Source organism: Haemaphysalis longicornis, unplaced genomic scaffold, assembly GCF_048455015.1.
Source record: "Haemaphysalis longicornis isolate Haplotype H1 unplaced genomic scaffold, Haemaphysalis longicornis Haplotype H1 scaffold_8, whole genome shotgun sequence".
Classification (NCBI taxonomy): domain Eukaryota; kingdom Metazoa; phylum Arthropoda; class Arachnida; order Ixodida; family Ixodidae; genus Haemaphysalis; species Haemaphysalis longicornis.
In genome coordinates, this window is record NW_027526445.1 from 96,095,019 (window position 1) to 96,122,540 (window position 27,522).

Here is a 27,522-nt window from a genome sequence, read left to right on the forward strand (position 1 = left end):
GAGCAGTAATCTCCCTGTCCAAGCTATTAAAAAAAACTCCCTTTCCTGGATATTGCGCACCTCAATGCTTTCGACCATGTGGGAGTTTTCGCGCGGTAGTACAGGCACCGCGTATCCTGCACGCGAAAACGCAACGTCATAGACATAGGGTCTTTTTGAGTCTCCCACATCACATCCGCTACCCACCCGCCGAGAGGATCCCCTGGCATCAAGGCGGCGAAGTTCTCACCCACCGCCGATGATTTTTGGCGTCATGCTTGGTGTACAAAATAACTTCGGAAAGTTGGAAATCGTGGTAAAGATTTCTACTCGAGTAACATAGGGTGTTTTGTTATGCAGCTGATACCATGCCTGTCCTCCCATCAGGCCCTTCCGGTGGTATTCTGTTTAATGATATGATGATTGCCTTACACTGAATCACAAGATTCGTACTTTTGAAGTAAATAGAAAAAAACGCACGCTGATGGCAAACTTCGTTATTAAGGGCCTCAAAAGCTGGAGCTGAGTGACTGTGTCCGACCAAAAACCTTCCTGCCATCGAGGAAATCTAAGAAATTTCGACTGAACAAGGGACAGTTATCTTCATATCAGTTGTGCATGTCCCTCTCGCAGGTGCTTGACTTCCAGCTGTCTCAAGCCGACAGCAACCCCCTGTTCTGCCGTGACAAGACCCAGCACCTGTTCACCTACGAAATATTCGGGTGCGTTTAATTTCCGAACTAGGGAATAAAAAACGCGTATGGGCTGCGAACCATATAGTTCCCTATTATTCAAGCAAACTTTCCGCACGCTGCTACGAAGAAAAGTTCGAAAGAGGTCTGTCCGGCATTTCTCATGGTAGTAGAAGCATATACTTCCCATATCAACTAAATATGGCTTGCATTGGGAGGTGTTCAGTTTCGCTTGTCCAAATTCTTTCGCCTGCCCAACTAATTTAGTAACTATTATTAGGTAACTCTTAAAATTAGTAGTTATTGTGACCTAAATAACGGCTCACAAATTAATCTAGCTGGTTTAGAAAAGCTCTTTTCGATATATTCTACTCGCAATCCTGGAACTGAAAAGTAAAAAAACGCTGAACAACTTATAAGGAACAAATTTTGCTCAACAAATTGCTGTTTTTACTAAATAATTTTAAAAAAGTGTTTACCGTTCCTTTTAAACATATACGCAGCATCCTTATACTGAACTCATGACGTTGTTACAAGGATATTTTCCTCCATCTCGCTGGTGAAATTTTAGGTTTCCATTTTTTCAAACCCTGTTTACTGTGTTCTTCAGTACTGATTATAGTCTCACGGTATATATTGCAAATTCCTTGCGTTTTTGTTTGTGATGATTTTTCTAATATTTTCCAATGTCATTTGCCCCTTTGGCACCGGGGGGCTGAGGCTAGCCAAACGGTTCTCCGGATTTTTCCCCCCTCCCTAATGCGTGAACGTGTTAGGTTTTTTGCGCAAGAATCAATCAAATCAAATTACTCTAGCTTGTTTCCGCGGCCACTGAGATTTCCAATGAAAATAGCAATGACTGAGGTGTTCTCGAATAAGAATAGCTAACTGCAGAATTGTGAGTTTAATTCGTTGTTAATGTATCTCCGTACACCTATATTGTTTCGGCAAGCTTACGGCATTTTGGTAGACTGAGCTCGCCGCATTAATATGAACGTTACAGGTATATTCCCATCGTTTTTGAGGCTACAACGCAACGCTGCCGTTCTTACAGTGGCAAGATTCCGACCATTTTCCGGCACTTAGGTTTACGTATCCGCAGCCTTGAGGTATGCCTGAGGTTCCTCGCTCTCGCTGCGCTGCTTCTCAAGAAGTTACTCAACCTAAATGCGTCGGTCCTGGACGCGTTCATTTAACTTCGCGCGGTGCGAAGAGTGCGTAACAAGATTGGTTGGTATTTCTTGAATGTAGTTCAGAACGCCAGCGTAAAATGAGTGGCCCGCAGGCTTTATTTGGGTACCATGAAATACTGTCGCTTTAAAGTGAAGGGTTATAACCAAATCGAAGTTCTATGCTCTTCGGATCTAGAGATCGGAGCTTGTGCATTGGAAAGATCTTTTGGCAATAGCACTGACCAATTATTGTAGTTGATTTGATTCCTAAAGTTCGCTGTAGCTGGAAACACATCGAATTTGTAAAAACTTCCTCCCATTGAAGACATCCCGGTGTAATGCGTATATCCTTAGACACATTGGCATCGCCATTAATGTACAGCTTATTTCCTAAACTCAGTAACATGCCTCAACCGGTGTTCATACTGATATTGCAGGTTACTTTAACAAAATCCATGAATTTGTTACGAAAGGAACGTAAAAATTCCCGATTACAGGCCGGAGTTGTTTTTTTAGTATAAGGTAAACACTCCGAAACAAGGATTAGAATCACCCTTGCCGAGGAAGTATCTTTAGTGGAAGTCTTTTTTTTCTCCTTATTGAACTGCAGCTCAAACACGTGATTCTTCAGAAGTTACGTAGGTTTTAATGTAAGGGGGTCATTAATCAAAGATAAAATTATTCGTGTTTAAAAGAGCATGCAGGTCGTTTGAGTCCGGATTGCCGCCGCGCATTTTGCTCGCATGTTCTGCGAAACGGTGGGACGAACAAGCTTTGTGGCACTATTCTTTTTCCAGAAATTTAAGGAGTGTTAACACTTTTCTCTGTAATCTTTCTGCACAAGATTTAAACGCACAAGTTTAAGGAACTTGTTATGATGAACCATATTGTTTTCGCTGAAAAAGTTGTCCACTCCAAGACCCAACATTCTTTGTTTAGTGCTCTTCAAACATCGCCTTGAAACAAGCATTGTACGGTTTAATCATACAGTAGTGTAATAATCACTAGTTGTATTACTATTTTGTACAAAAGGCCCCATTCCTATGCGGAGTAACTACATTGTATTCCATCTTCATGCAGGTTGACAAACCTTGCGGAGTACCCTTTCAAGTGATGGAAGCGTCTCCAGACCGAACGACCCTTATATAAATGGACTACGAAAAATTCATGAAGTGTCAAGAATGGTTTCCGTTACAATCAAAACGTAAGGCGTGTAACATTCTTAGTGTACCGAATAAATGCAATTGGCACGTTATTGCGTACGTCCGTTTTCTTTCATGGTTTTAGCAACTTATTTTAAGCAAGGGACTAAACCTTCGCAAGCACCTGGCACGTTGGAATCATCAGAATTAGCAGTGCAGTACCTGCACGGGCGTGCAGTATGGACGCAGTGTGTAGAGGAGTGAATGAGTGAGTGGATGAATGAGTAAGTGAGAAAGGCAGTACGTTAATGAGTGAGCCATCATAATCAACACGGCAATGACGACGATGACGATGATCATGATGACTGGTTGAGTGCTTTCCTTTGCGTAGTACGTTCCCCATCTCCCACGAGCGAAGCAACTTTATGAAAAATGCCTGTAAAATGTTTCTCTATCTCGTCTAAAGCGTCTAAGCTTCCAGGGTTATAACACGGTTACTGTGTAATCGTGCGTGGTCCTTTCGAATCGATAGGACGTAACCAAAAAGGTACCATAACAAGTGCGTGCAACTAGCTACCAACGACATCGCCTCTGACGAGATACTTCAAATGACAAAAAACAACAAAGATCTATAGATTGGTCCTGTCCCAACAGGAACACCTATTACAATGAGCTGTATCTACTGGAACACCTATTACAATGAGCTGTATCTACTGTCACCGCGAAGCTAAAAGATGAGTGATCTTTCACCCCTTGTACCGACTTCACAAAAAGCAAACGACGGAGGTGGGTATTTTTCGTAGGCGTCACCAGGGCCGTACCAGAGAGCCTACAGTATCAGGAAAAAAACCACTGCGATGAGGCAATGTTGCAAAACTGGGTTGTCGAAGTGCCAGTGACAGCGCCCGAGGAGACCATCAATCAAGAGCGGCGGGGAGAAGACACCGCGCCGATCTCTGCCTTGGTGGACACGACACGGTTTGCCCTGGGGGAAAAACTGGGGGAAAATCAACGTGTACGAAAAAGCTGGCAAATGTCCTTCTTAATCTCCAGCTCTTGCGTTTCTTGTTCCTCCAATCCCTCGTTACCTGGTAGCCCAAGCGGGAAGAGACGAAAGCCCATCAAGCGACGCATATACGTCGGCGCGGTAATCTTGAACACCATCTTGCCAGAGAAGAAATAAGCCAACGAAAAAAAAAAAAACGAACGTTAGCTTTCTCTCGCCAAGGCCGGGCGCCTGCGTCTGCTCTTGAGTGGTAGTACGTACAAACCCAGTGCTGCTTGGTTGGTTGTTTGTGCGTATACGTGCCTTCGGGCAGCTTCGGTGGCGGGGTGACATCATTTTCAAGAGCGGCCGCAGATTCCGAGAGCTTCTAGAATGGAGCCCTTCCCGTGACGGAAATGGTGATGGTATGAAGTGGCTTTCATTTCGCTTGGGCGCTCGAAATCGCCTAACAGAGCTTAATTAACACAGTTCTTCGTTGAATTTCTACGCGGAGCACAGCGTAATCCTGGTTCTGCTTTGCTCCATCATACCGTCTGGAGACTAAACGTGTTAACATCACTAACCTAATGTCGGAAAGGACAAAACAAAGTGAACAAACAGGTTTACAAAAATGTACCTTGTATGCCTTTTGGGTGCATTCGCGCTTTTAATATGTCGGCTATGCTTCGTCATAACAAATAAGAGCACATTGGCACGACCGGCATGTTTAATCCTTTCCCCGTGACTAGGGCCCAATTGATTGATTTGATTGTGGGGTTTAACGCGCCGACGCAGCGCAGGCGATGAGGCGCGCCGTAGTGGAGGGCTCCGGATTAATTTTGACCACCTGGGGATCTTTAACGTGCGCCAAAATCTCGTACACACGGGCGTTTTTGCTTTTCGCCTCCATCAGAAAAGCGGCCGCCGCAGCCAGGAATCGAACCCGCGACCTCGTGCTCAGCAGAGCAACGCCTTAGCCATTCAGCCGCCGCGGCGGGTAGGGCCCAATTCTCAACTTTGTAAATTCTCCGTGAATCCGCTATTTTTTGCGCAGGTTAAACGTTAGCAGCCTGTGACGTGGGCACGCATAAATCTCACGACATGCAGTGTAATTTGACGCTTATCTTACAAGGATCCCGATCAAGTTAGGAGATATTGCAAAAAAATAAACAAACAGTTCCTACGTACCCTAATACTTAAAGGCCAACTGCACTGAAATTTTCGACAACGTAAAAGTGGTGTCACCTAATAGTACACACACAAAAAAGTGCTAAATGCACAATACTATGTTTCCAAAATGAACGTGAGCGACGCATACGGCTCACGACATTGGCGTTTTCGGAACCGAAACTGAACATAAAAGGAGGCCATTACCGGTGGCCGGACGTGACGTACGTGATGGAACGGAAGCGGCCGCGCTAGAACCGGCGGCCGCTCAGAGCTGCCTTCAAATCCGCGGGGTAGAGTCGCGTTTCGCACTGTTATTCCCACGGAAGACCTCCCACTATCGTTGCCCAGGATAATGAAGTTAGGCGCAATTCCGACTCGCGTTGCTATCAATCGAAATGAAGTAGAACGTACGACAGTTATTTTTCTATAAGAAAACTTGGCCGCGTACTGCTCCTCTCGTTGCAAATGTCTTCAAAAGACGATAGTCTTTATCGACTTTTGCGAAGTAAATGCATCCCTTCGCTTTCCCGCTCACCTCTGATGTTGGTCCTCTTGCGTAGCGCTCCTCCCAAGATAAAGACGCCACAGGTTTGCTTCAATCATTTTAAATTTCCCGCGTTCCACTGCTCCAAACCGGGTGTCTCGATGCCAACGCTGCCGCACGGCGAAGACGCGCGTGAATCAAGGCGGCCTGCTTCAACGTTTACAGAACCACGTTTCCCTACTCCACGTGCGTCGCAAGCAGAACGTGGAACCTATCGAGCGGAACCTTTCGTAACTGTTGCCGGTTGGCTTCTTAAAATGGCGCCAGAAGCTATAGTGGCGCGGGCGACAGCAGGCGACGGCGGAGGGAATTTTTTTCTGCAGTTGATGAAGTACTTAATTTCGCAAAAGTCAAGCATGTATGATTTTTTATAAAGGAACACTGCAAATATCACTTCTGTATTAATTTGTTGCAAATATTGCAAATATTTCATCTTGAAAAAATTGCAAATATTGCAAATATTGGACGCGGAAGTGCAATTGGTCAAGAATTAACAAAAGATCCTTTTTTTTGTTAATAGATGCAATAGGAATGACAAATGCAAGGCAGGTGTCCGTGTCGCGCTATCATTTTTAGTAGAAATATTATTTAAGTAAAAAGAGTTTTGCTAGCTCTAGAGCGTTCGTAAGCGCGCGTACAGTTCGTAGGCTTCTATTATTTTTTATTGCACTGAAAAAAAGGAGGATGTGGATACCTATTCGGTTAGTTTGAAACATGTGATGGCAACGGCGTTACAGCACGGTGGTGTAGCAGAGAAACCCCGGGCGAACGCGTCCTTGCCCCCGGCGGAGCGCCGTGCAAGTCGACGGAAAAGGGCGAGCTCCGCGGGGACAGGTTCCCCAACCTCCGTCACAGGCCGCTGGGAACTTGTTTCGGCGACTCTCCGCCAGGTGCAAACGACGTCTGAACGAAGTTACTTTAAAGGACGGTACCGAGTGTGCTGTGTGCTTACGAAGCTTAGAATTTCGCCAAGGTGATTTTAAGAGCTTAGACTGCTTATTTGGATCAAATTTGGACAAAGAAAAATTTGTGTGCAGTTGGCCTTTAAAGGGGTCCTGAAATACCTTCCGCCGATGCATGGATGTACATGCACCCAAATAAAGCAATGTATTTGCAATCTCCTCCCGCAAGAATTTTGTTAAAGCGATGAGTATTAGCTGAGAAATCGTAAATCAAAAACCGCGCATTATCGTCGCTCCGAGTTTCCTCCTCCTTTCGACTTACTCTCCGCTGTTGACGGCGCGCGAGCCTTGCCTCCCATGATGCTGCGCTCCGCAGCGGTGACGTACTTCCGCTGTTGCGCTGCTCAGACCGTCGTCTGCTACGGGCAAGCTTTGTTGACACCATGAATCCCGCACGCACTCCGCTCAAGGCTGGAAAAGCGAACGAAAAATCTGGCCGCATGTATGCGGCGGCCTGGCCTTGCCCTTTCGCGGTGTACGTTGCTGGCGGCACATGACTTTTTATCGGCGGCGAACTCGCAGCTGCACGGGGAGGGTCGTGCGCTCGTTCCCTTGATGCACCGCGCACTGTTTATCCAAAAAGCGCCGTATCAGATGTGGCCCCGCTGGTGCCGGGTCTTATTTTGCGGCGGTGGTAATTCCTGCCGGCGCAATGTGAAAAAGACATTTTGAACCGATACAGAACCCGTGCACAAAACGCTTCAATCATGTTACCAGTTCAGCTTGGGGCGACGCGTGGTGGAGAGCGGCAACGTTGGCAAAACATTCTCCGCCGCGGCTCTGAGCTTTCTAGCGCTGGAGCGAGCGCCATTTCTTTGACAATCTCAAACATCAGTTGCCTTGGCAACAAGGCACAAACCGCTCCAGAAGTCAGTTACGGTTCCGTGATCCCGGTTCAGCTTGGGGCCCACCTCGCGACATGTGGGCACTGCAGGCGTACCACCCACTCCAATTGGGAAGTGCGAGATGCGTTTGGCATTACAGGAGGCGATGGTGTGTGTGTTGTGGACGCCTTTGTTTCGCGATGAAATGCGACGTTGTGCTTCTGCGGGTGGATAGTTCTTCCCATGGTCTGGATAATCTTTCTCGAGCGACGTACGACTCAACCTCGCATGGGGTATGTGCAGTGTGCGTGGCTAAAAGCCATCGGCTTGTGCGCCAGAGGTAAGTGACTTGCTGTTCGTCCGTCCCCGCAAACCGCGCGCGAGGTGAGTACCGAATTTACGACGGGCAGGAGGCAACCCATCCTCTGTCAATCGGGGTTCAGACTTTCAACGCATGTTGTGACGTTGTATTCGTTAGAAACGCATCTCTGGATTGTTTTGAAGCTGAATAAAATGTATGCGTCAAACCCGGGCATTCGGCTCAGGGCGTCCTCTGCGATTGCACGAAAGAAGTGCCACGGGGCTTGAACGCTTTATTTATGGAACGTACTCAGGTAAGAGAATATCCATGTCGTGTTATGGCCGTGTTGCATTCAATACAAACGGTTAAGCGTTTGTTTTACACTTGTTTCGTTTGTCGTAAAATGCCCAAGCACTCCGGCACTCCGCTGGCAGATCAGCCAGCGAGCCGACGCTGAGCAGACGACTCATCTCTTTGCCGGAAGTGCGTGAAAAAGCCGCCCAATAGCAGGATGTCTAGCTCATGACGAACATCTGGGAATCGATGATGTAGACATGTGAAGATGGCGGCGTCCAAAAACACGAAGGAAAGGGTGAGAAAAAAACGACAAACTTTGCAACAAAAGTGTGAGCTTTCCGCTGCGCGCAAAAGAGTAATACTTGGCACAGAGGACGCTGACGACCCAATCTAACGGTTGCGCTAGTTCATTTAGTGTGCTCAAAATGCCTTTCAGGGCCCCTTTAATGCGAGAGTTGAGGCTGGCAAACAAAACCTTTTTTTTTTTTAAACACGGCGTCAACACCACACGCTGAGCAAGTAACCTTTATTCAACTTAGAGAGCACGGCATGTGTTAAAATAACCACCACATTTTTTGCCGTAGCTGTTTGTTTCTTTTAGTTTCTGTTAGGGACATAACAGAGCTCTGTGTGGGCAATCTAAATTTTCTAGCTGTGTTATCTTTATCAGGTCCCCGGTAAAATCAATATAACAGTTGCGCTGTTAAATTGCAACAAGGGTATGCCGTCATGACATGAGAATGCCATAAATGTCTGTTCGGTGATGCAGTAAGCACCGCGAAACTTTACATTTGGTAATGTCAGAGCTTCGCGATGCCGCCGATGCAATCATGTATATAGCTCTGATTCAATCAACGAAATATTAATTTGAGTAGTCGCTTTGCTTTTTTTATAACGTGATAGCGTTATTAGGCTCATTTCTCGATTTCCCCCGGTGGCTGGTAGCCGCCCGCTATCAGCCGTGCTCATCACGCGTTTACGGAAATCCGTCATCGCGGCCACTCGGAAGCTACGACTCATGGAGCAAGATTGAAGGGCTGGCCTGAATCTGGAATAAGAAACAGGGGCAACTAGATTATGGAAAGCAGGACACTGATAATACAGCGGAGATGAAAGAAAGGACACCCGTTTTCACCAGGTGCCGCGCCTGCGCAGTGAAGTATGCTATATGTCCAGTTGGTGGTACCATGCTCTGCAAACATGGTCGCCAGCCGTGCCCGCCACTTACGCCATCACATCAAAATGGGTTCCCACCAGAAGATCAAAAAATATAATTTTCCTGTTGTGCATGCGCCGCAGCTACACGTGGGTTACCGGGCGCGGCACAGGTAAATCTGTGGAGTAATTATATCACCTCAGGATTTTAGCCTGCACGAAATGTCGGCACACTGGTTTTCTTTTTGCTTCCAGCTTCCATGGCCAGGAATCGAACCCGCGTGCATGGGTTCTGCAGCGCAACGCCTTACCCACTGAGCCACTCATTGTGTATCCCATCGGAACTTCTACCAGCACAACATTGGGTGGCGTAACTAAAACAGGTGGCTAAGAATTACATCCAGGCTCTCAGAACTCAAGGAAAAGATAAATATCAACAGAAAAGAACTCAAATAAAGCTCACTATATGGCATCTAATCAAACACGTTTTCAGAATACTTTTCAATAACCCATGGTTCGGTCTCCGCAGCATACTCTGTTTGGCGAACGACAGATAGCGCCACGCGGCCAAGTTAAAGATCACCCTAAAAATGTGTACGGAGGTCAATAAAATATTTTCTCTCTCTCTCTCCCCAGAGTAAAGGAAAGTAAAAATGCTAGGCATAAGTCTAGAGTCAACCGGTGGTGCCAAACTCACAACTGCCAAAAAAGAGAACATCTTTCACCAATTGCATCCAAACAAAGCGCCCAAACAAGAGAAGAGTAGGAAAGAGGGAAGAAGGAACGATAAAACTCATGCGCCCACTGACTACGAGCCGAATATTGCAGAGCTTATCGTACCACAGATTTACCCGCACCGAAGAAAGTAAAAGAAGCACCATCATTAAGAGAGTATAAAATACAGTTCTCAATCTCGCAAATTTAACCGTGAGGCTAACTAACATTGGGTGGATAACTGGGGTAATGAAATGGACATGTATAGATGGGTGTGTAAGAAGCGAAAGGCCATTATTTCGATGGAAGGATTAAATAACAATATTCGGAGCAAAGAATGGACTCGGGAAGTGCAGGACAGACGCGGGTGAAGGTCAATGAGGAAGCCTCCACGCTGCAATTGTCCTAAATAGAATGTTTGTTATAATGACCGAGAATATATCATCAACTCCTGTCTTCCTGGTCTTCCTGGTGCATCTAAGGAAATCGCACAACCCACTCTTCTAACACCAAGACGGCGGCTGGAAAAACAATAACGGGAGGGGCCATCGTATAAAAGACAGGCACAACCCCCCCCCCCCCTCCCGAAAGGAGCTACTGCACGCCATGACAGACATGGCACTAATGCAACGATTTCTGTAACAAAGTATGAATCCAATCCTACACGAGAAGCGGCGACATGGCAGGATCAAGTTCATTCGAGTAAAGCTCCAAAATCATGATACCATACTATACACCGACTCCAGGCCGTACGAAACCAGGAGCCCGCAATTGTCGTAGTTGAACACTCCGGCAATCTTCGTCACTGCACGTTGGTCCTCAATACATAAACCATGAAACAGAAGTTAGAGACATCCTCTTGACAATCTCACTAGCGGAAGTATCTCAACGAAACGTAAATATAGTTACATATACTGACATCGTATTATACTGCTTCTTCATGCAGGATACCTAATCGCTTCCATAAGATATACCCATAACAATGCAAAACGTTGACAAGGTGACCTGGACACCCTGACCCATTGGCCTCGATGAGATCAAAGCATTGACAAAGTGGCACGCGAACTCAAATACCGTGCTTCTTGGGACCACGACTAACACACTGCCCTCCTCGAAAAACGTTAAAGGAACACAATCTTTCAACGTGCTAGAATGTGGTCTGAATGCCGATGAATCACGAACTCCGCAGCCGAAAAACCAACACTAATACCTGCAAATTTCTATGCGTTGAGGAGGTTGGTGGACACATGAGATATTAACTTAAAGTGCTTCTAAACTCGGGGAAACATCCACCCTCTTCCACGCGATCTAGCCATGTCCAAAAGTGTTTTCAGAGGAGAAACACTCAAACATTACACATTCCATTTCTTCGAGACATGGGAGCCAGCATTGGCCAGCTCATTACCTCAAAAACATCGCGAGCTGGTGGAGCGTGCAAGGGAAGGAACTGCTCCATCTGGTGCCCTAGTCTTGAATCTCTTGACCCCATTTTCCCTAATTCCAGCTATTCTTTTTTTTTTCAAAACAGAGATTTTCGCTTTCTCTCTCCTCTCAAAAGCAAAATTGTTCTACCCGGCCTATACATCACCGAATAACCTTATTGAAACACTGGCACTGAAGCCTGCTCGTTCAAACTGACCAACGCGACGAACACCTTCAATCTGCAACTTTTCGCGCTTACATTTTAAGTCACAGAAGCGCACAGAGCCTTGGTCTTTCCTGGGCAATGGCGATAATAAACCCTCTTTGGTAGTATTTCTTTCTTGGGTGACCTGAAGTGCTCGTGAAGCACACATCTTAAAAATGCAGCAGCTGCTACAAAAACGCTCAATGGGGGTAGAATATCGCTCTCGTGCCATGCATCTTAGGATCCAAACGTAGATGTCTGTGCAACTTTTTTCCGTTCTGTTTAATCATATGATCGACACGCTTACTAGAAGAAGTATGGACGAAAGCAGTGCGTAGAGTTCTGTTCATTTAAGAGGCATGTACTGCGTCCTTGTCTTGCTGTTACCCCAAGCGAATAACGATTATTTCATGGCCGTTTTTTAAAACAAAAACACATCGGTTGATTGATTGACCACTTTTTTATTAGCCCAGACGGGTTGCTTAGCCGTCGGTCAGGAGTCCTCGGTCCCTGGCGGCTGTCATGGCCATTGGTCGGCAGGCTCCGTCACGAGTGCACTCACACATCCCCCACTCACCACTCATGAGTGAGGGGAGAGTGAGCCTCACCATCGTTTTGGACTGGCGTGTGTGAATGCGAGTGAGTGCGAGCCCCACGCGCAGTGAGCTAGTCGCGCCTTTTGCGGGGCTTACCGCGGTGCGCGCCGCTATTGCACTTGTACTCGGTGTTGGCTATTTGTCCCAGGAGCCGCTCGCCAGGGTGGTTGTTAATGGCGGGATTTCTTTTAGCTTCAAAAATAAGTCGTCACTCAGCCTGTGCGGTAAGGCACCCAAGAATTAATTCTCTGGTGGCGTCTTGATTAGGAATATGATTTGGATGACCTTCCGACGCCGCAATGCATTAGTACTTATCGGTTCCATGGCTCATGGGGGGTTTGCTGAACACACTCGCGTGCAAGGGCGTACGAGTGGTGAGTGCGAGCGACAGAGAGTGCGAGTGGTGACGGCGGATGGTGAGCGTGAAGGAGTGCGAGTGGTGGTGGCGAGGGATAATCGTGAGCGCGAGTGAGTGCGAGTGGAGGAGGGCACGTAGTGAGCGTGAGTGATACTGAGTGCGACTAATGAGGGCGAGTGGTGAGCGTGATTGTGAGCGAGTGGCGCTCGGTTTTGCCGAGGTATGGTCGTGGCCATCTGGGCGAGCCGGGTGTGGATACCCGTGTCGGAGCTGGGTGGCGCGGTCTCTCACTGCTCCTTCGATCTTACGTTGAGTGTAGGCTGTCTTTCCTTACAGTTTTGGAGGTCATTTATCCGGACAGGGTAGTACCATACCATGTGATGTATAAGTCTGGCATGTCACCGGACGCCTTGCATTTATCTGGATAGCCCCCTGGGTAACATCGGTTGTAACCAACTGGATTTGGGAAACAATCTGTCTGCAGCCGTCGCTACGCCACTGACTGCCATTTCTCACTGTTCTGTCTTGGCCTGGGTATTTTGCTCTTTCTAGCCTGTAGTGCTCAGCTATATCGCTGTAGTACACCAGCCTGTCGGTGCCTCACCGTCGTATCGAGTAAGTGTCTGTGTTAGGCCTTTCCACATCGGCTTGGTCAACGAAATGTTCAACCGCGTCCTGGGCCCACTCATTGCCGGCCACGCAAGCCTGAGTGGGCCAGTTCCCATATCAGTTGTATTTTGAGACCTTTCCCCATCCGCAGGCCGGATTTTAGAATTTGGAATGCCTAGGGTGAGATGTATCCCCTCCCGTCGTTTATAATGGCCGATTTGGATTCGCTCACCGTAACTTTGGTCTTGCGGGACGAGACATTGCCAAGGCAATGGCCACCTCGCCGGCAACTTCTGGTTCCGTTGTCCGAACCGATCCGGAGGTGATGGAATCGCCCTGTCGATTCACTACCTCTAAGGCCATAGCGTCGCGGCTGGTATATTCGGCTGCGTCCACGTACACCACCTCAATGGATTTCGCGTATCTTTTGTGTAGATTCCTGGCGCTGGCCTGTCGTCACTCCTCGATATGTGCCGGATGCATGTTCTTAGGGAGTACCGGGATATGTATGTGGGTCCCCTTATCCGCTGGTACTTCGAATTTCACGCCTCACGCACATCCGTTCTTATCCCTTTACGGCCAAGCCCACACAAGCGTGTGGGTCAACAAATTCGTTTACTAAGTGGCACCAGTTTCGGTTTCGGTTTCACAGCCCTGGGTAGTCGCTGCGAACGCTTCCGAGACTTTATTGGTTTCGGTAGTTCACTCATTTCGCCACCAGGGGGCGCGAAACCGCCAATTAAAAATGGCGCCCAAGCCGGAGCGATCACGCTAGCCGCCTTCAAGATGAAAACTGATATTTCTTCTTGCTATTCTCGTATTTTCTGAATAACATGAGAAAGACACGACTTGCAGGACTTGGAAAAACACGATAGGCTAAAAAGTACACCCGTTGCCTTCGTATGCGTTCCGTCATCACGCTTGAAAAATGCACCCACACATATGTGTGGGCTGGGCTTTCGTCGTAACGAAAATTTTGCTGGGCGGTACAGGGTAGCGGGCTCGTGCACTGCAGGGCTAGCGATAAATAATTTTTTCTTGCGTCCTTGGTGTCTCATTTAATCGCGGTTTTGTGCTGCCTCATTGGTAATGTTTTCTTGCGTCTTAACCTTGAACTAATTCCGTAAATACTTGTGATAATAATATTAATTACAGTTATTAATTACAATGCTTAAAACTTCATTATTATGTATGTTCACAAAATCCTATTTATATTATAAGTGATGCTGAAAACAATATAAAACGTATAAATAATCCGTAAAAATGCAGTTTTTCCGCGCCTGATGCCGTTTTTAAGGTATTCTTACTACGCGCAGATCATACGAATAGAAGCCCCGCCCACACATATGTGTGGGTTTGTTTTCGGTGTGAAATACTCTAAGCTTTCCATTTTCACTTGTCGAAGCATCATTAGGAAGGGGTAAATACACAAAATTTAATTACTTGTGGCCATTTTTTCTAAAATCTTCTTGCTGGGCAGGAAAGGGTTATGTTAAAAGTATCTAGAATTTGCCTTGGTGTGTAACTTTTAGAAAGGCGTTCCTTTAGGTTGGTTGTCTGAGTTTTTATGAGCTCACTGAGGGTGTTATGGAGGCCGAACGCTTCAAATCGTTCGTTCAATACCCTTACAGGTATATAGAGGGCTTTTTTGTGTGCTCTCGTTATCATAGCGTTTATTTTGTTCTCTTCATCCCGCTTTAGGCTCAGGTAAAGGGTAACGTATGTGATCGTACTTAGGACGAAAGCTTGTTGTAATCTCACTAGGGTAGGCTTTTTTAATTCGTTGTGCGTGTTTCTGATGCGTGAGATGAGCCGAATCGTTTAATGGACGCTACTTTTAGCGCGCGTATGGTTTCTATGTTGTGCACATTCTCCTGAATTCTAAGGCCCAGAGCACTGATACTCTGAACTGTCGGGACGTTATTTTTTAACAACGGAGCTGTTGTAGCTGACCAGAATGTGTGGCGCGTAACGCGCGACACGTTAAATATACCAAGAAATTGCAGAGCGATATTCAGCGCTAGCCCAGCGGATCTCGCCGAGCGCCACCGCCACACGCAGTGAATTAGCAAAAAACTGGGAAAACTCCGACGTGCGATAAAATACCAAGAAGCGATAAAATGCCCAGCTATTGTGGGCGATTGCCTCGCGGCGACCGCCCAGTGGCCCCGGCTTACGAAGGGATATGTGCTTCACTGCTCGCGTAGAAAGAAGAAAGAAATAATCCAGATTGTCGTGTTTTCGACATGGGGTGGCCGGGAAAATTACGTATGTTCGGGGAAGAAGCTGCAAAACTTCACGGAGACAGCTTGCAGGTACCGCTCCTTCGAGTTGGCGAGCAAGAACTGGTGGAACTCCACAATGCCCAGGATGAATTTCCACAACCTGTAATGCTAACCATTAAGAACACTACGATATCGATGGATATGGCGATGACTACCACTAGAACAGTGCAGAACGATGACGGAACATGTAAATTAAAATTTCAAACGTCTGCAAATGTGTGGGAAGGAGTACTTCACTGCTCCGGTACACACATTGTCATGGGTCCAGGACAATCTCTGCCACGACGCCAAAGTAGAAGAAGGAAGACGAGGGAGTGGAGGAGAGATGGAGGTAGGTGCGGTGCGAGGGGACCAGGCTCCGGAACAGCCAAGCCAAGGGTGACGCGACCCGAGGAACCGACGTCGCTACACAAGCCTGGGCGGGAGCGGGCCGACAACTCATCGGCTTCAGCCTCCCGACGTTCCGCCAACCCACGTCGTGGCGGCTCCAGTAGCGACGGGCGCACCTCTTCGGACAGCGGCATTTAACCATTTGTCTTGTGCTACAACGGCTCTGGTAACGGCAATGTCCTCCGGAATACCAGGCTGACTACGCTAGTCGGCTAACAACCCGACAACGGCACGCGGGTACCAGCTCTTTGCGGTGTCCGGCGATTTCCTCACGTCAACACACCTTCGTAAGCCTCACCTGTAATGCCATATCTTGCAAGGACGTTGTTTAGGTTCTTAGCCAGAACTGTCTTAGGAGAGTTTTGCAGTGTACTCGCGTGTGTGTTTTTCTTTGCTCTATTTCGTTTCTTTCTTTTATGATAAATGTCTTATATGGAGCCTGCACCTGTTTCCTTTTTCTCGGCCTTGTACAAAACTGCGCCGGTTGCAAATTCACGGGGATTTATCATACCCGAAGGCTCCTCAAATTTCCTGCGCAATTGTGTGGTGATTGCACCGGCCTATTCCAAGCTATATATATATATATATATATATATATATATATATATATATATATATATATATATATATATATATATATATATATATATATATATATATATATATATAAATAAATATATATAAATATATAAAAATATATAAAAAAAGATAACAGCTTTAATAACGTTTCGGCCGAGGGACCGGCCTTCGGTCCCTCGGCCGATACGTTATTAAATCTGTTCTCTTTTTTTACCGTGGTCGAAACAATTTTTGGGTATATTCTACCGGCGTCCAGGAAAACTTTGTTCCTGTATATATATATATATATATATATATATATATATATATATATATATATATATATATATATATATATATATATGTGTGTGTGTGTGTGTGTGTGTGTGTGTGTGTGTGTGTGTGTGTGTGTGTGTGTGTGTGTGTGTGTGCGCGTCTACCTAGAGGGACTTGATCTCTGGTTCGTATGAGAAATAAGACGCCACAAATCTGTATTTTCAGTTTACCCGATCGATGTACGTAGTCTTCCCTGGTGCCTCTTCCCAGAATTACAAGTCTACGTTTTTCATTCGGTTCACACACGAACGTACGGCCGCAAGTGCAGTTTAGTGTACCCGGCTGCAATGTCGGGGAACAAGGAATTTTTCCCGTCGCTGTACGTTCACACCCGCACAACACCATGTGTGTATTTTTTAATCTAGTCACAGCAGCCTATAACAACATGAAGGTGAAAGAAACGTTTCTACAAAAACTGCATAGCACTTTAAACTGTGCGGAATTAATGTAGGGTATATGTCGGTAGTAAAAGCGGGTGCAGAGAGAACGCCGCTAATGATTCACAACCATCGTAAGAAAGGCGAATGCAAGGACGCCAGTGCAGCGCTCGAACGACGGTACTTGCGATTGAAGTTCTCTGTATACTGCCGCGAACCGTGCGCAAGACCTCTGTGCAGTGATTGCACGACCGCAGTCACGCGAATGCAAGAAAAGAATTACCGTAACCGGGCAATTCGAAATGTTCACGTTCGATCCTTTCGCGTTCACGAACTATCTGGAGATGTTAGAAGCATGCCGAAAATGTAAACAACCACCCCGCTGTGCGTATGCGTGAGCGGCATCCACCCCGCATGAATATCCCCTCGTAGACAAAAATATCAAGCAAAACAACCTCACCTAGTGCTTGTTGGTAAAATAAGATTATAAATGCCACCAAACAGCGATTTGACGCAAGTACTAGAGCAAACTGCACGAAAAACTCCAGCGAGCAGCCCGTAGCGTTGCGAAGGCGTCTGCATTGAAGCATCCAACAAAAATGGCGGCACCGCCACCTTGTTCAATAAGGTCGCTTAGAATTCAAGGGCGTGCGGCGCCGGGGTGAAGACAAAGATAAAGAGGAGAGCGCCGGAGAAGAAGGGAGTGGTTGGCGCTACCTCAGTAATTTTAGGGGCCTTACTGTGCACAGACGTGTCGTGCCTTCTACTAAGCTTTCTTCAGGAGGCGGAACTGGCGAACTCGTGGCGAAAGCACCCTAACATAGGCTAATTAGGTGGAGCCTGGGCGGAGCAATTGCCGGCATATCCAGGCAGGCTACCCCTGCCTGACCCCACACAACAACCACCACCACCACCACACCAACAATGGGCTAATTCGATGGGTGGTGTCAAGGACGTCTTCGCAAACACCCGCAAGCGCCCGCACACCATTGTAAAAAAACATTTGATAGGCATCCCTGCGTCGAGCTATAAATTATGTTTTAAATTACATGCGCATTGACGTGGACTCTGCTTATAGAAACCACTAAGCCCGCTCGAAACTCAGTTCTACAGGAATAAATTTGAAGATTAAACAGCTTTTCGTGTCCATGTTTTTTTTTGTCACTAAACGAAGTGCTTGTCTAGACCCAAGTAGTGGCGATGCCTTTCCGATTCGCTAAATCATATTGAGCCGCATAGGGGCATCGACGAGTTTTACGGTGTCCAGGGTGACAGAAAGGGCGCGTGTGCTTCACATCTTTTGATTTCGTGTATCTAAATTTGCCGGGCTGCACGTGCAACAAGATTCCGAAACGTTACTACCTTTAGACTAATTAATTGACTCCGTATCTTTACCCTGCTTGAATATTTCCCGCCGGCAACAAAAGCTTTTCTGCTGGTCGCCTTCGCGAAAGGTACACAACTCCCCCTCCGCGATACGACGGCATTGATCTTTGCTTTGCTGCCACCCTTTTTCTCTAAGCGTGCAGTTTTTGTTATCGGAGGCTGCATCGTCTCATTTTGCTTTGAAAGGCTTTCGTCAGACTGATAGCCTGATAATTGGGGTTGGTTGGGGTCCATTAAAAGCAGTCCGGAACACCTGAGACCGCGCAGAGATCCTGGGAAACCTATAAAATTGTTACGTTTTAATTTCTTCATACGACAGCGTAAAATCATTGCGGCAGAAATAAGGTGGGGTAAGTTGGTAGGAGAGTGGGAATGGTACCCACTCTTTATTCAAGGTGGTGTGGTCCCGAAGTCGGCTCTGCGAACAAACGACCAGGTCTTTCTTTTTCTCTAAGTACTGAAGAAAGGTCTGCCAGAGCCGAAGTGCGTCCGATGGGCCGATTTGCGATGGCGGATCGATTCACTCTTAGATTCGACATCACTTCACGTCTTGTCACTGTTCCACATCTGCTTCTAGAAGGGAGTATTATGTACTTTCTACATGACGCTATTAAACATAAGTTGCATGTGACGTCACCACAGCCATTTATGGAGTACTTCTCTCAGCTTCCAAATCGCTTCCCTGAGATAAGGGCGGCAGATAAGCTCACCGCCTTCCAGCGTTCATGCAGTGCTCTATATGGCTGTTACAGTGGCGGCAGTGAAAGCTATGTTTACCTCTTAGTGTACTCGTCGTGCAGAAACTCCCGTTGTTGAAACAGCTAAATATTTATTATTTCGCTCATGCAACTCTAGAGCCTAGCGCCGGCGCACACAACATCCAAGGAAGCACTCAGCCTTGAGTTCCACTTAGAACACACGTCACCGCTCAAAGCTCACCATGTAAAAACCCACGGGAGAGAAACCGGCCTAAAGTCCGAATTCACTCGGTCGGCCTCCCTCCCGCATCTGCCCGATGTGGCTCCAACGGGCAACTTTATTTACCGACCACCCCTTTCCCTTTTCGGCCATCGATTTTATAAACCACCCTTGCGTGCGCTCTCTCCACTTCGCTCAGACTGCATGGCCGCTCAAGCTCCTTCAGGAAAACGCGTTTCTTTGCTCTCCGCCGGAAAAAGAAGCAGAGACGCCGCAATCTCGTTCCCTGTGGGTGCCCGTTCGCTTTCTGCGGTCTCTGTCTATGCGGAGCGACGGAAGAAAGCGAACGGAACACGCACTGCTTGGTAATGTCTTCGCAATCTAGCCGTACGACCTTCTTATTTCCGGGACAGAGCGGGGCTAAAATCCCCGGATCGAATTGGAGAACTCCTACCAGAAGCGACGCCTTCTTTCTGAGGGTTAAGAAATGCGAAGTAATCTTGGCAAAAGCACCGCCTCAGGAAGTGTTCACGCAGTTAGCTCCAGCAATGTCTCTGTGAAGTCCCATTTGCTGCAACGTGTAAACAATGAAAACGCTTAAACTGCTCCAGGCTGGGTTAATTTAAAGTAAGTAAAAAGAAAAAAAACATTACTTCAGGTTTCCTTTCGGGGATTCCGAGAGAGAGAGAATTGATTTATTGAAGTCAGGAAGCCAGATGCCCACGTGGAGAGAGCTACAAAGGTACGGTAAAGAGCAATTCAGGCGGTTCTCAATGTTCACACACTTATCTACATATTCCTGCAAAGGCTTGCTGTTCCTATAGGGTTCACATAATACTCGAACTTTTCACACGAAGTTAAACCGGGCAGATGAAGCGTGTGTGGTGCACTCTACGGGAGTCGCACAAGCTGCTACACATTTTGAAGATACCATTCTCTAGAGCGCATTAGGTAATCATTTCACTAATTTGTGCATCTTCGCGCACATGGCGCATGTACTCGGATTCAGATGTACGTACCGGGCCAACGGCTAAAGGCTGCGCATGGCCTCTGTCGAAGGCGGGACAGAGCCAGATTAGTTGAAGTAAATTTGTCGTGCCATCACAACTACAGCGTGAGCAGTGGTGGAGCTCGGACGCTGCACAGGCTGTCCATTTGTATGTAACATTAGGGGTATAAGCCGCCTTAACGTAGACTTTGTTCGCGAATATTTGCCACTAGCGTGAAGGGGATTCATCAATTTCTTGTTTAATGAAGAGTGGGATGAAATTGTTGAGAATTTGGCGCACAAGTTGCTTCTAACGTGACACGGCGCAGAGCTCTTTCTTATTAGATACTAAACAAATCTATACGATGGGCCCTGAGAGCTTTGCGTTGAAGCAAGCCCGCGATGACATACGACCAAGCGTTCAATTATTCTGCGGTCGCGGAAAATCGGAACCTTTAAGCCGTGATACCTATGAGGAGCAGAGAGAGTGTCGTCGGCGCATCCAGCAGTACTCTTTCGAGTTGTGAAACTGGGTGCACCGTCAAAAATTACGGTAGCTTTCCTAAAACAAATCAGAAAAAGTAACCCTGGTTTTGGCTCTCAGTATAATGCGTGCAAAGTAACTTGTAACTCCTCGTCCTGGTTACAGAATATATTGCCGGGCATACAACATCATGCTACACAGAGCACGTTCGCTCTTGCCTGCGGGCGTACTCTGAATCTGGCAACTTGAAAACCAGTCTCTGACTAAAAAAGTGTTGACCGTAAAAGCAGCGGCCTCCCATTTGAGAACCAGGCTTCTCAAAAAGTGTTTCGTACCTTCTGAAAAGCGGTGCTTCCAAGCCAATCGTGCTTTTGGAGAACGAAAAATGGCCGGAATACAGTGTTATTAGTTCAGTGTAAAACACAGGAAAGCAGACGTCACACGGAGTAACGAGCTAAAATGATTTGTCTCAGAGGAGGGATTTCGCTCATAGTTGGTCAATGCGTTTAGTGAGGATTGGATGATGATAAGGATGATGATGATCGTCATCATTATGATCATGATGGTAGCATCCGCTGTACGACGATTATGCGGAAAGCTCCGGTGGGCGCATGCCTGTGCCTGCGTGTTCGTGTACGTTTTTATTTTCGCAATGACAAAGCTCCTGCAGGATGTCATTTGGAAAATTATCCTTGTTCAGCGTAAACATTACTTTGTATTCCTGCTTTTGGCGCCCTTTTCTTATTGCCAAGCGATCGAGCCCATCAAACAATACTACCAGGAAAATTGTCTCGTTTCCTCATCAGTCATCCATGCCTGCATTTTGTTTTGCGGTCTATTTTAATTTGTCCGTCGGCCGCACCCCGCCGGCGATAATTGCCCCGGCCGACCTACCTTCATACGTCCGCGCATATAATACGACCGTAAATGCCCTGTACGTACGGCTGACCATAAAACTCCCCCAGAGCAGTTTACGAGTAAATAAGGCATGGCGGTTGCATACTGTATACAGGCCGACAAAACTTTTTTTACCACGTTGAGCTGCATATCCAAGCACACGTAGAAGGTAGCACTCATCAATATCGTTTCATTTAATAACGGCAATATCATACTCCTTGGTAACACCTCTTTGTCATTCTCGAGATCATCGCGAAAAAATTCGTGAACGAAGGGAACGGATAGGTCGAACGCTGTCTAGCAACTAGTATATCCACGGCATGCGTGCAGAATACAAACGTTTTCAACTGAAAAGCGAGAGAAAAAAACGACATTCAAAGAAAGTGGTGTAATTAACACACTATGGCGTACCTGTTCCAAATAATGAATGCTGCAAGCTTCTAAGCGATGCATTTTGTTCAGTTTTTTTGCAACGTTCTCCGTCTTCTGTTCCAGAGGCCCCTAGCCATAACGTTTTTCTTATGGACAATATTATAATAGATGGAGCAGAAGTTAGAAAACTAATCAGCAACTTGAATGTGTCTTCTACAGCGGGTTCTAGTGGCTTAAAGTCTATGATAATGAAATGTACATTGTTGTACTCATCGCTAATTCTTTCGAAGATCTTTCATCAGTCTTCGCACTGTTCATCCGTACCTGGTGATTGGAAACAGGAAAAGGTGGTTTCCGTTCATAAATCAGGTAATACTAATTCGCCGGAGAACTGCCATGCCATTTTATTGACGAGCACTCCATATAAAATATTAGAGCACATAGTATATTCCCATTTAATTAGTTTTCTCGAATAAAATTCGTTTTTCAACAACTGTCAACCCGGCTTTAGGTAAGTGTTGTTATGCGAAACCCAGCTTTGATGCTTTACTAACGACCTGTTTGTCAACGCTGATCAAGGTTTCGACACTGACTGCATTTTTCTTGATTTTGCGAAAGCCTTTTATACTGTATCTCACGAATTACTAATTCCGAAGCTTAGCAAACTTAACATTGAACCTAATGTTCTCTCTTGGATTAAAGCCTTTCTTACTAACCGAACCCAGTGCGTAACCGCTAATGACTGTTTATCCCCTTCCTGTGCTCTAACATCTGGCGTACCTCAAGGGTCAGTGCTGCGGACATTGCTCTTTCTTATTTACATTGACGATCTTCCCGACTGCATCACTTTTACAATAATTACACTCTTCGCTCATGATTGTGTATTGTATCTGAAAATTTCAACCCCAGCTGACATCTTCAAACCGATCTTAACAACCTATCCGATTGATGCAATAAATGGCTCATGCGACTTAACGTGGCGAAATGTAAACGCTTGTGAATTTCGCGTCCTGCTAATACTTCTAACACGTGTAGGCATACTATTCATGGCGCGTATTTATCAAACGTCAATTCATACAAATACCTCGGTTTTCATATCACTAATAATCTGTCTTGGCAGTTGCATGTTGAATATTTCACTAACAAGTCTAATCGCTTGCTTGGATATTTACGTCGTAATTTTTATCTGCACTTTCACCGCTGAAACTAACTTTTTACAAAACGCTAGTACATCCGAAATTAGAATACGCATGCGCCATTTCGGATCGTTCCAAACACACTCTCATCCTCGCCCTCAAATTGTTTCAAAATCACGCAGCTGGTTTCGTGTTTTCTAACTACTCTCACCATTCTAGCGTAACTGCAATGAAGAAGTGCTAAACTTGCCTGACCTGTGATTTCGCCGTCAGTGTTCCCGCCTTTCACTCTTTCACAAAAAAATTTCATCCCAACCCTGTCTTAAAAGAACAGATTCTCACAAACCCCTCCCATATTTCGTCCCGTTTAGATTATGGTTTAAAAGTTGGTGTGCCATTTGGTGGAACTAATCTTTATTATGTCTGTTTTATTCCACGCACAAGCAGTGACTGGAACCACTTGCCGCTGCCATCGCTTCCATAACTTTGAAATAGTTGGTACGTTTTTGCAGCAGACCCTTTCCATGGAGGCGATTTCCCGCGCAAGCCAGGTGAATTTCATAGCATTCCAGTCCCACTCAAGGGCCGAGCACCAGGCTGGGGAGTCGCTTGCACCTATTTTATCGGTAGGTGCCCGGCGCCACCAAGGAACACGAATTCACATGGTGCCTTCCACAGCCACGATGGACGCTCAACTCGCAACCGCCTGCCTCACCCTTACCAGAGACTTGTGCCAACACAGCGTTCTAACAGCTTTCACCAGCAAGTTCACCAACTACAATGTGCTGATTTCCAACGTCCTGTAGTTTCACGCGCATGCGAAAAACTGATTAAGCACCTCTCGGCATCGTCCTCGGCCAACGCTCTGAGCTTTGCATTGAAGCCTGAACGATTTTCTGTAGTACCATACGCACATGGTCTCTCCCATGGGCAAAAAAAGTTACGCAGCGCTACGGTGACGGTATGGTTTTCTCTGCGTCACAAAAGCTCGCCAAGATGTGTGCTCAACTGCACAGCCGCACAAAGGGCAAGCGCACAGAGGGTAGTTGGGGTGTGAAACACAAATTAAGGTTTGTCCCGTGTAAGACGGGTATAGTTCATCGGCTTCCTCTGTCTTGCGGCGAGAGCTACGTGCGTCAAAGTGGTCGACGCGTGAGTACCCCCATAGGAGAGCACAGACGGTCTCTAAAAGCGACCAGCTACTCCCAGCTAGCAGACCACTGCCGCGCATGCCGCTGTTACCCTGTGCTAAAACAAACAACCGTTCTTTCCAGACACGCCAGGCAGACAGGCGGCGAAATTATTGAACCGTTTAACATCACGAAACTAGGAGACAATTGTGTAAGTGAAACGTAAGCCAAGCGCTTTGTGACAAAAATAAGCGTACTTAACTAGCACGTCCTGCCAAGCCTGATGTTCCTACGTTTAGTAACACAGTTATAAGCCCGGGAGGGGCCATTTGTTTATTGAAGCGGAAGCTACACTACGCTTCCTCTGGCGCTCTTCGTGGGATGACCAGTTTTGACCTTGAGAGCTAAAGGTCAAACCACACCCCCTTCCGCAAGCGCCTGGCACGGAGGAGCGGCCCGCTGGCGTGGACAGATAGGCTGATTCTTGGATGAAACCAGCGCAAACTTCAACATTGACAAAGGATGTGGAAGAGTCAATATAAACACTCAACATAAAACAATAAAAACACTGCGCATGAAAAAAACAAGTTTACAAAAGTCACGGTGACAAGGCAACTAGATAGACACCAGCTTGAGTGAAGCCCAAAGCAGATATGCATTCTCTTTGGGATGAAGACGCAGGCTTGCTTGGCTGGCAGACTTGTGTACTTTTTCTGCTATGTGGAACGCTTCCATGATTTCGCGGGGCGTTTGTTTACGGTGCCTAAATCAAATGTCAGTGGCAGGAAAATTAGGGTTACATCTGCGCACTTAGTACAATGGGAAGAAAAATATAATGATGGGTCTTTTGTTGCGTTGAAGTATACTTTGGCTTCGGACGTTGGCTGTTTCGATTTTGGATTGAAGAAGGGTAAATTGGGCACTTAAATTCACATCCGCTTACTTGAAATGTTCTTGGCTAGTGAAGACCACCAGTCAATGTTGTGTTAGTCTTCGCATCTCAATTGCGAAGGTGGCGGAATTTTCGCTGCGCTCCGACAGTCGAGGGGCTCCTTCAGCGGCAATAGCCTTCAACAGGGTCTTGGAGGTCTCGCACGAGGCGCTACCACTACTTAGTCCCAGTTTCAAAATGAGCCATGTCGCAAAAGTCTGGACGATCCTGAAATCCTGTTAGCGAATTTCCAAATTTTGTCACAAGAACTCTTACCACGGCTAGCTATAAACCGACCTGGTTACTCGGTGTGTATGTTTGGGCGACAGCAAACTTGTACATTAGGTTGGTAAAACAAACTTTCTTTTGAAAATTGTTGAGCATGGTGCAAATACACTTGTCAAATTACTCAGTAATTGTGAATTCCACGGTGAGATTTAGGCCCCCTCATTCTCATCCTATTTTTATGTATGTGTTTCTTGCGCTGTTTTTTCACCTTGACTACATGTATGTATGTATGTATGTATGTATACACGTACGTACGTGCGTACGCACGCACGTACGTACATTCGTACGTGCGTACGTATGTATGTATGTATGTGACAGATATATATGTGTGTGTGAGAGAGACAGAGAGAGCGATCTTTAATTGGTCCCCCTACCCACATGGATATTGTAAATCACACCCCAATAATCGCGCATTCATGCCCTCGGCTGAACAGCGTGTACCTTCCTACAGGCGCTTACATTTTCCAATGGTTGCAGGATTTGGAGCAGGTTATGTGCCCAATCTCTGCTCCACGGAATCAACGGTGTTTAAACGCTGACGGTACGTACGCAATAATCGACTGGAAAGGTTTATGTCAAAATCGGCGCACAGCAAACAAGGACCGCAGAAGAAGCAACGATGACACAGTGCACAACAGGCAACTGAACGTTGACTAGAAAGAAACAAAATCTGGCCAGAACGGAAATAATCACGTGAACACATATTGTTGTGAAACTCAACAGTCACAAGTTTATTTCAGGACGATGCAGGGGTCAATGTACCCGTGAAGAAGCATTTGGGAGTCCCGCTGGTGCACAAATGGGCCCGCTTTGCAGAACGTAATAGACCGACTGGATCCGCAATACCTGCTTTCTCTTCTTGCTGGTTTTAATTTGTGCAAAGGCTCCCCGTGTGTCAGCATTTCGCAATAAGCGTGTATGTTATACTGTTCGTAAACTGTCGAAGTAAGAGGTACCGCATCAGAGAAAAAAGCGCAGTTGGCGGTGAAACAGGGCAAGCGGCCAAAGAAAGGGGAAAGATATATGAGCAACTGGTGCTGTGCTGGACAGCTGCATTATAAATGGTAGGGACTGACGTATATATTGATTATACCGGAACTTTTCGTAAGGCCATTAGACTGCGGATAGCAGCTATAACAAGTTTTACGGGCGTTGTTGGCAGCGCAAAGTACCGCTGCGAGAACATGTGAAAGGAATGTCTTCCCACAGTAACCGACCAGAAGCTGAGGCTCTTCATGTCGAAATATTGCGCTGCGTAAGCTAGCGTTAGTGAATACTGCAACACCGCAAGATCAGAGGACAGTGGTCTCTACTCAGCTAGTAAAGTGGTCGACAGTAACTACTGTCCATAGGCAGGCATTCCAAATGGAAAGTAAGTGTCCGTACAAGGCCATGCCTCGAAGAGGCAGGAAGAAAACGCGGTGATAGTGGCTATCGTGATAGGAATGCCGTATCCAAACTCTTTTTAACGGCATCACCGAAATGGTGAAGTCAAACTGCTGGAAACGCTGTATCCATAACCTTGCGCCCTGAAATTTTCGTCGTTAAAAGGGCCATGAAGACTAAACATAAGTTCTGTTCATTAAACAGACTGTTTTGTCCCGATAACAACAACAACGACATTACCGCAAACTTCCAAAAAATGTTTTGAGATGTAAAAGAAAGCACGTGAAACAGTGCTGACTCCCTAGCCAAACTCCATCAACTTTTCTATTACGTCATAGAATCATTTTTGTGCAAATGGCGGCCGCCGGCCAAAGCCACCGCCAAAATACATCTCTGGGAGTTTGTAGATTACCCTCTAGTTCCGTTTGATCGTGATGCTTGATTACCACCGTGGTGTTAACACACAGAAAATTATGATTTCAGTGCTCGCCTATGTGACCTCACTTCTTCGATTCTGAAATCACTGTAGCGCT